General features: G+C 35.7%; 1 pseudogene; it reads left to right on the top strand.

Annotated features, from left to right (window-relative positions):
- Nucleotides 1–537: 537 nt before the first annotated feature.
- LOC128107059 (COMM domain-containing protein 2-like) lies at nucleotides 538–10,669 on the top strand (annotated as a pseudogene).
- Nucleotides 10,670–10,891: the final 222 nt, after the last annotated feature.

Below are 10,891 nucleotides of genomic sequence, written 5' to 3' on the forward strand. Positions count from 1 at the left end.
ATTCCTAAATAAAAAAGAAAATACTATGATATATATTTTTCTATTGGTTTCTTGTTTTCAGTTTCCATATTTTGGTCTTTATTTTTATTATTTTTTTTGTTTCTGTTTAACTTACAATTTTTTTTGTTTTTTTTTATATTTTCCTGCATGAAGGCATGTGTGAATATTTACAGAAATATCTTTTTTGAAATATTCATTTCATGTTAAATTTCCTTAACTGCAACAGAAAAGACTCCTTTTTTAAGTTTTTTTTTTTTTTTTTTTTTAGTCAATACAATGGTAAGAATTATTATGATGTCTTGGAAAATAATACATTACCATTAGTGCTTATTTCAGTTTTTCTGTGATAAGTCCATATTTATTTTATCAGCATCAATTGTATAACTTTGTAATTCTAATGTCCTTCATTTCATTACTTGTATAAATATAGAATTTTTTAATTTAATTTTCAAGTTAATTGATTTTTTAAATAAATTTCAATTGATCTTTTTTAGTCCAGGTATTATTCAGAAACATGTTATTTAATACTCACATATTTTGCGCCATTTTAGTTATCTTTCTGCCATAAGGTTCCCATTTTCTTTCATTTTTGAATAAGATAAGACATTTTTTTTTCCTGTTTCATTTTGTTACATTTTTATGTCCCAGATTATGGTCTTGCTTATTTAGTATTTTGTGTGAGCTTGAGGACAGTGTTAATTTTACAATTTCTAGAAGAAATTTCTATGTTTCTCGCCTGCTTCTAAGTTACTGACTGTGATTTTGAGTTCACTTACATACTTCTTGATTTTGGGCGAAAAGTGGTCATTTCTAATAACATTTACTGAACATTCCAACTTTCGTGTTGTCCCTACCTCCCAGATTTTGCAATAGAAAAGATTCTTATTCTGAAGATTTTATGAGTAAATGCTATGGTAAGAACTGGGATTTTTTTTTTGAAAAATTAATATATTAAAGATTATGACTCATTTCATTAATCTTTGATAAGTCCTTATTTATTTTAGTATGTTATATGTTTTTCTGCAATTTTCAATTGTGAAGCTATTTTTATATCCAATTTATGTTATATCATTAATATCCACCATCAGCATTCCTTTACAATTTTACATATTGTATGATAACAGCACCTTCAGAAGATACACACCTTTCATAGGTCAATTATTTAAATTTAAATAATATGTGACACCTTGTCTTAGGGTTTTGATTGCTGTGAAGAGACCCCATGATCATAGCCACTCTTACAAAGAAAACATTCAGTTGGGTGGCTTGCTTACAGTTTCAGAGGTCCAGTTCATTATCACCATGACAGGGAGCATGGCAGCGCATAGGCAGATGTGGTGCTGGAGCTGAGAGTGCTGTATCTTGCAGGCAACAGGAAGTAGACTAAGACAGTTGGTGGTATCCTGAGCATAGGCACCTCATAGTGTGACATACTTCCACCAACAAGCCCATTCCCATTCTAACAAAGCCACCTCTAATAGTGACACTTCCTATGAGATTAGGACAGCCAGTTACATCCAAACTGCCACACACATCTTCACAGAATAGCCACCGCCTAGAGGTTAGCACTCCACATTGTTAAATTAATTAAGATTTTATGTCTCGTTCTGTGCACGTAAAGAGTACAACAGAAATAAGCATACACATGTTCTACTTTATTACATTTTGAAACATTTGATTTAGTAAATATCCCGTTTTACACAAATGGACAGCATGTGTGCATTTTGTATTGAGCAAGTACATTGGCACAATATCCCCAACTACAAATGCTTGCTTCCTGCACCATGCCATAATCCCTAATTCTAAGAAATTTTCAGACAACTGAAATATTATTTTTGTATTATGATAATCTGGAATTAGTGATTTTTGAATCATTCTGAACCATAATCTCATTAAATAATGAACTAAATAGATAATTGTTTATTTATGTTCGGCTGCTCTACTATCTCCACCTCATCATTGGACTTTCTTATTCTGTAAGAAAAAAAAAAAACAGTATTACAAATAATTCTCCTAGAACAACAAATTTTACAAATATAATGGTCATTTTTTTCTCACTTTGAATCAAAAAAATGTGCTAAAATTAACTGACTTTGGTGAAAAAAAAGTTTAACTCTATGATGGACCAAAAGCTAGGCCTCCTTTGACAAAGTTTTGCCAGTGTTATTTTTTTAATGGTTATTCATTCTATGCAGACTAAAAAGGTTCAGGAAGGTTAAGAAAGTTTCAGGTGACGAGAGCTGAGTTACTGAACTTTGATGGAATGGGAGGAACGTCTCCACAGCTTAAGAATCTATGGTGAGCCAAGAGCTGAGGGAGAAACTCCAGCAAATTATGCCTTTCTGACCGAGACATTGCAGGAGCTGACTACCCTCCCAACAAATTCCTGTTGTAGGTGGAGCTGCAGAACACAGTATCAGAAGCCACCTTCTAGGACTCTTATGATTAAAGTGAATTCACTGCCTTTTCTGAAGCTTTGAGGGATAGGTTGGCACTCACATGAGTCTCCTGCAGCTGATGACTTCAAATGGAAGCAAATTTGCCACTTTGAAAGCTCAGGGTAGGATGCTAATTTTTTTTGCCTATTTTCTACAAATAGAAAAACAAAATCTAGATGACTCGACATATTTTGAATCAGTTGGCTGAATATTTTAAGCCTACCATTAAGAAGTACTTCTCTAAGAAATGTTCCTTTCAAAACATTCATTTTCATCAGCTTAGACATGGTCACCCAACAGATGTGATCATATGATTCAGAAGTATGACATTAACATCATTTTTTTGAGATAATGAAATATCCATTCTACAACTCACAACTAAGGAAACTAATTTCAACTTTAAATACTTGCAATACATTAAGTGTACTTTGTAGGGGTGCACCTGCTGTAAATAGTGACTGCATTAAAAGCTCAGTGTGTACCTAATTACAAATTACCAGTACCTTTTACACCATAGATGTCACTAAAACCTTTTACAATTTTTGGCAAGTTGTCAAAATAGTAATATGAGCAAGGTTTTGGAAAAAGTGGATTTTAAATCAATGATAGGACTTTGAGGAACTCTATACCCCAGTAGTTACACATGTGGTATAAACAATGAGCAAACTGGAATTGGAGGTGAGGTCTTGAGTGCTGGTAACTTTTCTTCTGCCTTTGGATAAAAATTGTGCAGATGCAGAATTACTTCTTAAAGATAAATAACAGAACTACGTTCTTGACAAGGAATCTACTCTGGGGAAAGATGCTTGTGAAGATACTTTGCATGACAAAAAAAGAATTATGAATATTACATAAACTTAGTTTATAATGCAGTGACAGGTTTTGAGAGGGTTGAATCTAATTTTGAAGGAAGGCGTGCCCTTGTTAAAATGTTGTCAACTACCACAGAAAGCAATAGGAAAAAAATTCCCTGAATAAAATTAAGAAGCAATATTTTTTTACCCATTATTTTAAGAAGTTCTCCAAGTCACAGAAACCTTCAATATCCATGACTCTAGTCAGTCATTGTCATTAATACTGTAGCAAAGCCCTGCAGCAGCTTCCTAAAAATGAGAATCAGTAGACTTTGGTTTAATAAACAAAGTATGTGTTTAATGGCAATGCTGATATTGAAATTTTTGGCCATAACTTCATTTCACATTATAAGACACTTAATGAATAAACATTGTGTTGAAGTTGGGTTTTTGTTTGTTTGTTTGGTTGGTTTTTTAATTGTAGAGTGAATGGGAGGTGCGGACTGAGTGCTAAAGACACACCAGGATTATGAACATAAAATTCCAATACAAAGTAGTCCAAATCAGAAGAAAAATATGAGGGAACATAAAGCTGATATTTTGACTATCCCTTTGTTCTGAAACTATTTCCTTCAAATTAAAACATTCACTCCTAGAGAAACCAGAGATATTAGGAAGACTCAGGAAGCTCAGAAATGTTCAAGACTCAAAAATATTCTAAGATTTAAAGGATTTAGAAGGTTTTCCCCCCAGGTTATACAAGCAGTTACAACTGATGCTCTGGCTTGCTGTACTGCCTATAAGCTGTACAAAGAGATCTAAGGATGTGGTTTTGTTCATTATTAGCAGAGCTAGAGGAACAGTGTGTGGTGTGTGTGTGTGTGTGTGTGTGTGTGTGTGTGTGTGTGTGTGTGTGTGTGTGGTGTCTTTTATTGTTTTAAATTATTTTTTGAAAATTTCATACAATATATTTTATCACATTATTTTCCCTCCTATGCATCCTCCCAAATCCTGCACCACCTCCTTTCCCACATCATGTTCTTTCTCTCTCTTAAAAGAAAACTAAACAGTACAAAACAAAACAAACAAAATCTGGATTCCAAATTGTGTCATTTGATAATCCTTAAGCATAGATTCTGCCCTGGACTGGTGTGTGTGTATGAGTGTGTGTGTGTGTGTGTGTGTGTGTGTGTGTGTGTGTGTGTGTGTGTGTGTTCATTGTCATATCTAGCACATTAGCCATTAAACATTGGAGAAAACGATACAGAATTCAGTGTAAGGGAACATCCGAATTCCCAGTCTGATATACAGTGCACTGTAATCATCTATTGCAGTGTGTATAGGTTCTTTAGGCTGTGTTGAAGATCAAGACTTTAAAGGATTCTAATAACTGAAGTAATTTTAACATATATTTTAGTGTCTGTTGATTACATTCAAGGAATCTTATACTTGGAATATTGGCTGGTAAACAACTTCATGATCTTAATCTCAATTAAATAAAATTGCTATAGTAATTTAATGTTTGAAACAGCATTGTCCCACATTATTTTAAATTATTTTTTGGTAATCATACAGATGCTTATTCTAAAGATATAGTGAATTCAATATCAGGTCATCAGAATAAAACAAATGCTGCAATAAAGCATGCCTTATTGATACTTTGGTTCTAGAGCATTTGCTGTGAACCATTAATTATGGTAGGAAATTAAGTTTAAAATCAATATATATTGCTCAAGTTTTCAAACTAAACAAAGCAGCATAAAATATAATTATATATTGGTGACATATTACATTGGCTCACGTGCTTTTGTTGCTGAAATGTCTACAATGTTTGTTAATTAAGGATCCAGGGAAACCAATATCACTGAGTTAATAAGCCGGACACCTTAGAATAAGAAAGAGAGTAAAATATACATCCAGCCTGAGTCGGAAAGCCTGAAAAATCACAAGAAAGATGAAGTTGTATTTTCACTTTCATAACATAAAGCCCTAGGGTTTGATGGCTACTAGCCGTAACAGCAGGTAAACATACCCATGCATGGAGAGAAAGTATGACATGTGGCTTTTTGCGAATACATGTAAATAAACAGCTATTCACAATAAATATGGCACTGAAGACAAAACAAATAAATGATTCTTCTCCGGTAGCTTAGAGAATGAATGGCGTCACTGAGATCGACCGCCAGGAGCAAGTGTGATGATAGTTGCCGCATCTGACATAGAGACATCAATGTGGGTTATTGATTCATTCAGCCTCCATTAGAGATGCTGCTTCTTGTAGGAGATGGCAATTAACCCAAATCTCACAACTGGTGAACATCCAGAAGTAAGAGACTTTGGAATTCTCAGTCCTCAATGGGTTATCTATATCCCATTGTGGGGGTTCAGAGGTCAACTGCTAGCTGATAGTCCTTGCCTTTCCACCTTATTTGGAACAGTCTCTTCAATGGTGTAAGCTGACTTGCTGAGCCACAAACTTTTGCATTTTCTTTTATATACACTTCCCAATTTGCTTTAAGAACATGCTGACATTTCAGACACTTGTGTTAGGGTATGAAGTATTTACATGGGTCTTAGTTACCCAAACTCCAGTTTTCAAAGTTGTATAACAAGTGCCTTTACCATTGTGTATGAGACAACACATAGGTGCAGAAAGTGTACATGTTAAATGTCAAATTTATTCTTAAATTAGAACTATGGGGCATTGGGAAATCATTCTTAAATTAAAAGTATAGGGTTTGGATGCTGAACAAATGTCTCTACAATGAAGAGTGCCTTGTATATTCTCTCTCTCTCTCTCTTTCTCTGTTTGTCTCTGTGTGTAAAAGACACACACAAACATACACAATCCAATGTGCTACTAGAATGAAAACAATTTAGGTTTATAGCCAAAATAGATGCTTACATAAATATATCAGCTATTTGCAGAGGAAAATACCTTATTAATAACATCTTTCACTTATTATTTTAAGAATAGTCTATATATTGCATAATTGAATACAATTAGGCACAAATAGTTTTTCAATCACATCATAATTCAATTCCAATGTATGTTTTGTATGTGAAATGTTGAGAATTTTCTTAAAACACTTTAGCCAACACCATACATAAGTCACATAATTTAAAATAACTAAAATGACTTGTTTCCATCAATAAAGCACATTCAATAATTGCCTTTTAGATTTGTCTACACTGGCTATAAGTCAAGTACAGATTAGCATTAGTGAAGTTCAGTAATCAAAGGAAATGTTAATTTGACATTACAATTCCCATTAACCTTTTAGTTAGCTGTTCACCAACCTCTAACTTTTTTACGACAGTGATAACTCTTTCCATAAAATTCACTAATTCATTGTTTACTATTCCTTTAAAATGAAAATGACTTGAAGAGCTATACAACATTCATTTATGTTATTAACCAGAAGAAATGAGAAAAATATAATGAAGACATAATTTACTTGTTTTAAAATTTTTTAATTCTATAATATTTTGAATATATGCATGAATTAAATATTAAATCATTAAATTGTAGCTCCCAAAAGAAAAGTGAATTGTTATGAATCTCCAGAATTGGCTGAGTGTTTTATCTAAAGCAGAGAATTTTTTTTGTTTGAATTGAATTAAAAAATATTAAAAGTGTGAATTTCCTTCTCTGATTTTTAGTTGATAATTTTCTGGCATATGTGGACAGTTGAGTTTGATTCTGTTGTAGATATCCATTTGTCATTTTGTAACATCTATTAATAATACAGCGAGTGGTTCCTTCTGTTTTCCACCAGTGAAAAACGTAAAAATAAATAAATATATAAAATAATATGAAACAAGCACACTCTAAACATTTAGAATCAACATCTATGGTGGCCTCCATTACGTTGGACCACATCATATCAGCAAGAATTTGATCAAACATAGAAACCACACACAAAGCCAGACAATGTTGGTAGGTATTCAGAATAGTGAGGGCAGATTCTGGATTGCAATCCAATGGCTTTGTTATGCTGCCATCATGCAACACATTCTCTTTCATCCTTAGCAAGTCTCCTCACATGTTCTTCAGCTTCAACTCATTCCTCACTATAACTCAAAAGCAAATCGCAGTGCTTGACACTTTATAGTAGTATCTCATGTTCATAAGTGACTTTTACTCATCACATTTCTTTTCCTTCTCCACTTGAATTCACACTAAAAAAAAAACTATGAATGAGGTGGAGTCCGGAGACCTGCCAAGATGCTGCTTGACTTGGAGGAGCATAACGAGCACCTGGCCTTCCTACCGCAAGTGGACAGCGCAGTGGTAGTCGAGTTCCAAAGAATCGCTGTGGAGTTCGTCAGACGGGGATCTAACCCGAAGATCTACGAAGGCGCCGCCAGAAAACTTAATGTGAGTAGTGACACTATCCAGCATGGTGTGGAAGGATTAACTTATCTCCTCACTGAGAGCTCGAAGCTCATGATTTCTGAACTGGATTTCCAAGACTCTGTTTTTGTTCAGGGATTCTCTGAAGAGCTGAACAGATTATTGCTTCAGCTTTACCTGGACAACAGAAAGGAGATCAGGACTATTCTGAATGAGTTGGCACCTCGTCTTCCCAGTTACCAAAGTCTTGAATGGCGGCTAGATGTGCAACTTGCAAGCAGAAGTCTCCGGCAACAAATTAAACCAGCAGTGACTATAAAGCTGCACCTCGATCAGAATGGCGACCACAGCTACTCTGCTTCATTTGGTTCAGCAGCTGGAGCAAGCGTTGGAGGAAATGAAAATAAACCACTGCCGGAGAGTAGTCCGCAGCATCAAGTAGCTCTGCCCTTCAGTTGGCGATGCAGGGATTGCAATAATACATGTGGATGTCATGGACTTTCTTTTCTGGTTCAGGATGTTGAAATCTTGATTAAATGCTAAAGTACAGTTCCTTCTGGTTCTAAGTGCAGTCAGCTTCCTCACATATTGAATGCCTTTTGTATTTTAAAAATGTAAATAGGATGGACTCAACTAAAACGAATCAATACTGTTCACATCTGTGTATATGGGACTCTCCTGGAACACTGTTCATGTCTTCTGTGTGTATGTGACTCTTCTGGAATACTGTTCATGTCTTCTGTGTATATGTGACTCCTGGAATATTGTTCATGTCTTCTGTGTATGTGACTCTCCTGGAATACTGTTCATGTCTTCTGTGTATGTGACTCTCCTGGAATACTGTTCATGTCTTCTGTGTATGTGACTCTCCTGACTTGGGTATTTTTTTGTTTGTTTTATTTTCTTTTTCTTTGATCAAAATTTGAAAATAAAATTCTCTGTTACTACTTAAAAAAAAAACTATGAATGATAGACTCAAACACATCGTCTGTGTCTTCCTTCTCCCTTTTCTTTTATTCCTCTCCTCATACTCTTTCCATTTGTTTTCGGTTAGTAATTACCACTTGCTAAAATGTGAATTTTAACAATGCCCATTTATAATAACACACATATACTTTAAATTTTATTTACTATGAATCTTAAAAGACGCCCAATAGTCTACTATTGCATAGGGTTTTTTCAATGAATACATTAAATTATTATTATTTGCTTTTCAATCCCCAAAGTGGATTGTGAAATCTTTCTCTTAAGTTACGTATGCTCCTATGAAATGATTTTTTAAGATATTTTTATTTTTTCTGGGCCCGTAGTCACTTAAAGTGGATATTAGAGTACAGGGAGAGAGGACTGGTAATCGGGGGCGGGGCATTTAGGGGCAATGAAAACCTATGCAGTGGAAACTGCCTGGAACTTATGAGGGTGACTAAGCAAGGACTCATAGCAAGGGAGATTACAGAGTCTTAACTAGCTGTTTTTTGTAACCAGGCAAGGCTTCCTATGATGGGACTGAGACACTAACCAGCCACAAAAGCCTTGACCTACAACCTATCCTGCCTGCAAAATGTGCTGGTGCAATGGTGGGTCAGAGAATATCCCAATAATCATTGGAGAGACTTCCTCCACTAGTTAATAGGAACAGATGAAGAGCCTCACAGCCAAACATTAATAGTTTTGGGAACCTATGAACAAACGAGTCTCTCCCACCCACCTATTCCCAAATAACCAGTCAGAGGCTTAATATTATTTATAAACTGTTTGGCCTATGGCTCAGGCTTATTGCTACCTAGCTCTAACATCTTAAATTAACCTATTTCTATTAATCTATTGATTACCACATGGCCAGCATTACAAGTGCTGGCATGTTCCTCCTTGGGCAGCTGGATGGTGTCTGCTACAACTCTGCCTTTCTTTTCACTGTCTCTCTCTTGGACTTCCCACCTGGCTATGACCTGTCTTGCCATAGGCCAGAGCAACTTCTTTATTAACCAATGTTAGCAACACATATTTACAGCATACAAAAAGACCATCCCACAGCAGGAAGTGCATAGAGATGGGGAGGAAAGATTGTAGGAGCCAGAGAGTTGGAGGACTGTAGCTAGAGTTTTCCTGCCTGGCCCACAGTCAGGACAAATCTCTGTCACCTGCCAGTCCCACAGTCACTCAGACCCAACCAAGTAAACACAGAGACTTATATTGCTTACAAACTGTATGGCCGTGGCAGGCTTCTTGCTAACTGTTCTTATATTTTAAATTAATCCATTTCTATAAATCTATACCTTGCCATGTGGCTCGTGGCTTACTGGCATCTTCACATGCTGCTTGTCATGGCGAAAGCTGGCAGTGTCTCCCTCCGCCTTCCTGTTCTCTCAATTCTCCTCTCTGTTAGTCCTGCCTATACTTCCTGCCTGGCCACTGGCCAATCAGTGTTTTACTTATTGACCAATCAGAGCAACAGATTTGACATACAGACCATCCCACAGCAGAGGACACTTGGAGAACATGGACCACAGAATCAACTAGGCAGGGCCTTAAGAGGTTCAAAGAGACTAAAGTAGCAACCATGGAGCCTGAATGGGTCTGGCTAGGCCATCTGCATACATGCTGTGGATGCTGTGGTATTTTTAGCAATGTTTTTAACTCCTAACAGTGAGAGTGAGCTGTCTCTGACTCTTTTGCTTACTCATGTGACACTTTTGCTACTGGGTTGCCTAGTTGTTCAACTTTGTTATGAGGGTTTATGCCTGGTCTTGTTATGCACTGTTCACTAGATATCACTGGGAAGCCTGCTCTTTTTTGAAGGGAAGCTGAAGAGCAGTGGATTTGGGGAGAAGAGAGTGGCAGGGAACTGTGGGAAGGGAAGGAAGGGGAGGCAGCTGTGATCAGGATGTAATGTATGAGAGTGAAAACAAAACAAAACAAAAAGTGACAAGAGCTGAGCCATCTTTCAAGCCCCAATACTATGTTTTCAACACACATATTTAAGTGATTAAAAAAATTAAATTGTATGGTTACTTAATATAAAGTGTAATTCTGTTATGAGTACAAATATCCATTCTGTTACAGCAGATTATAATTTTGCCATTAGTATAATTATGTGACACCATCATATGTAATTTATCCAAGATTTTCTGAAAGAATTTAACCAATTAAATGTCTACATAATTGCAAAAAAAATGTTTAGTAGATTTGTTTATACACCGAGAGGTTATAGAGTTTGACAAGGTCTGACTAGAAGCTTATTGAGTAAAGGAAATTAATATCTTCTCAGTCCTAGAAGCTCAAGCAAAGGTTCGAGGAGGTAA

The sequence above is a fragment of the Peromyscus californicus genome, unplaced genomic scaffold, assembly GCF_007827085.1.
Source record: "Peromyscus californicus insignis strain IS unplaced genomic scaffold, ASM782708v3 Scaffold_12__1_contigs__length_115047231, whole genome shotgun sequence".
Taxonomy (NCBI): Eukaryota; Metazoa; Chordata; class Mammalia; order Rodentia; family Cricetidae; genus Peromyscus; species Peromyscus californicus.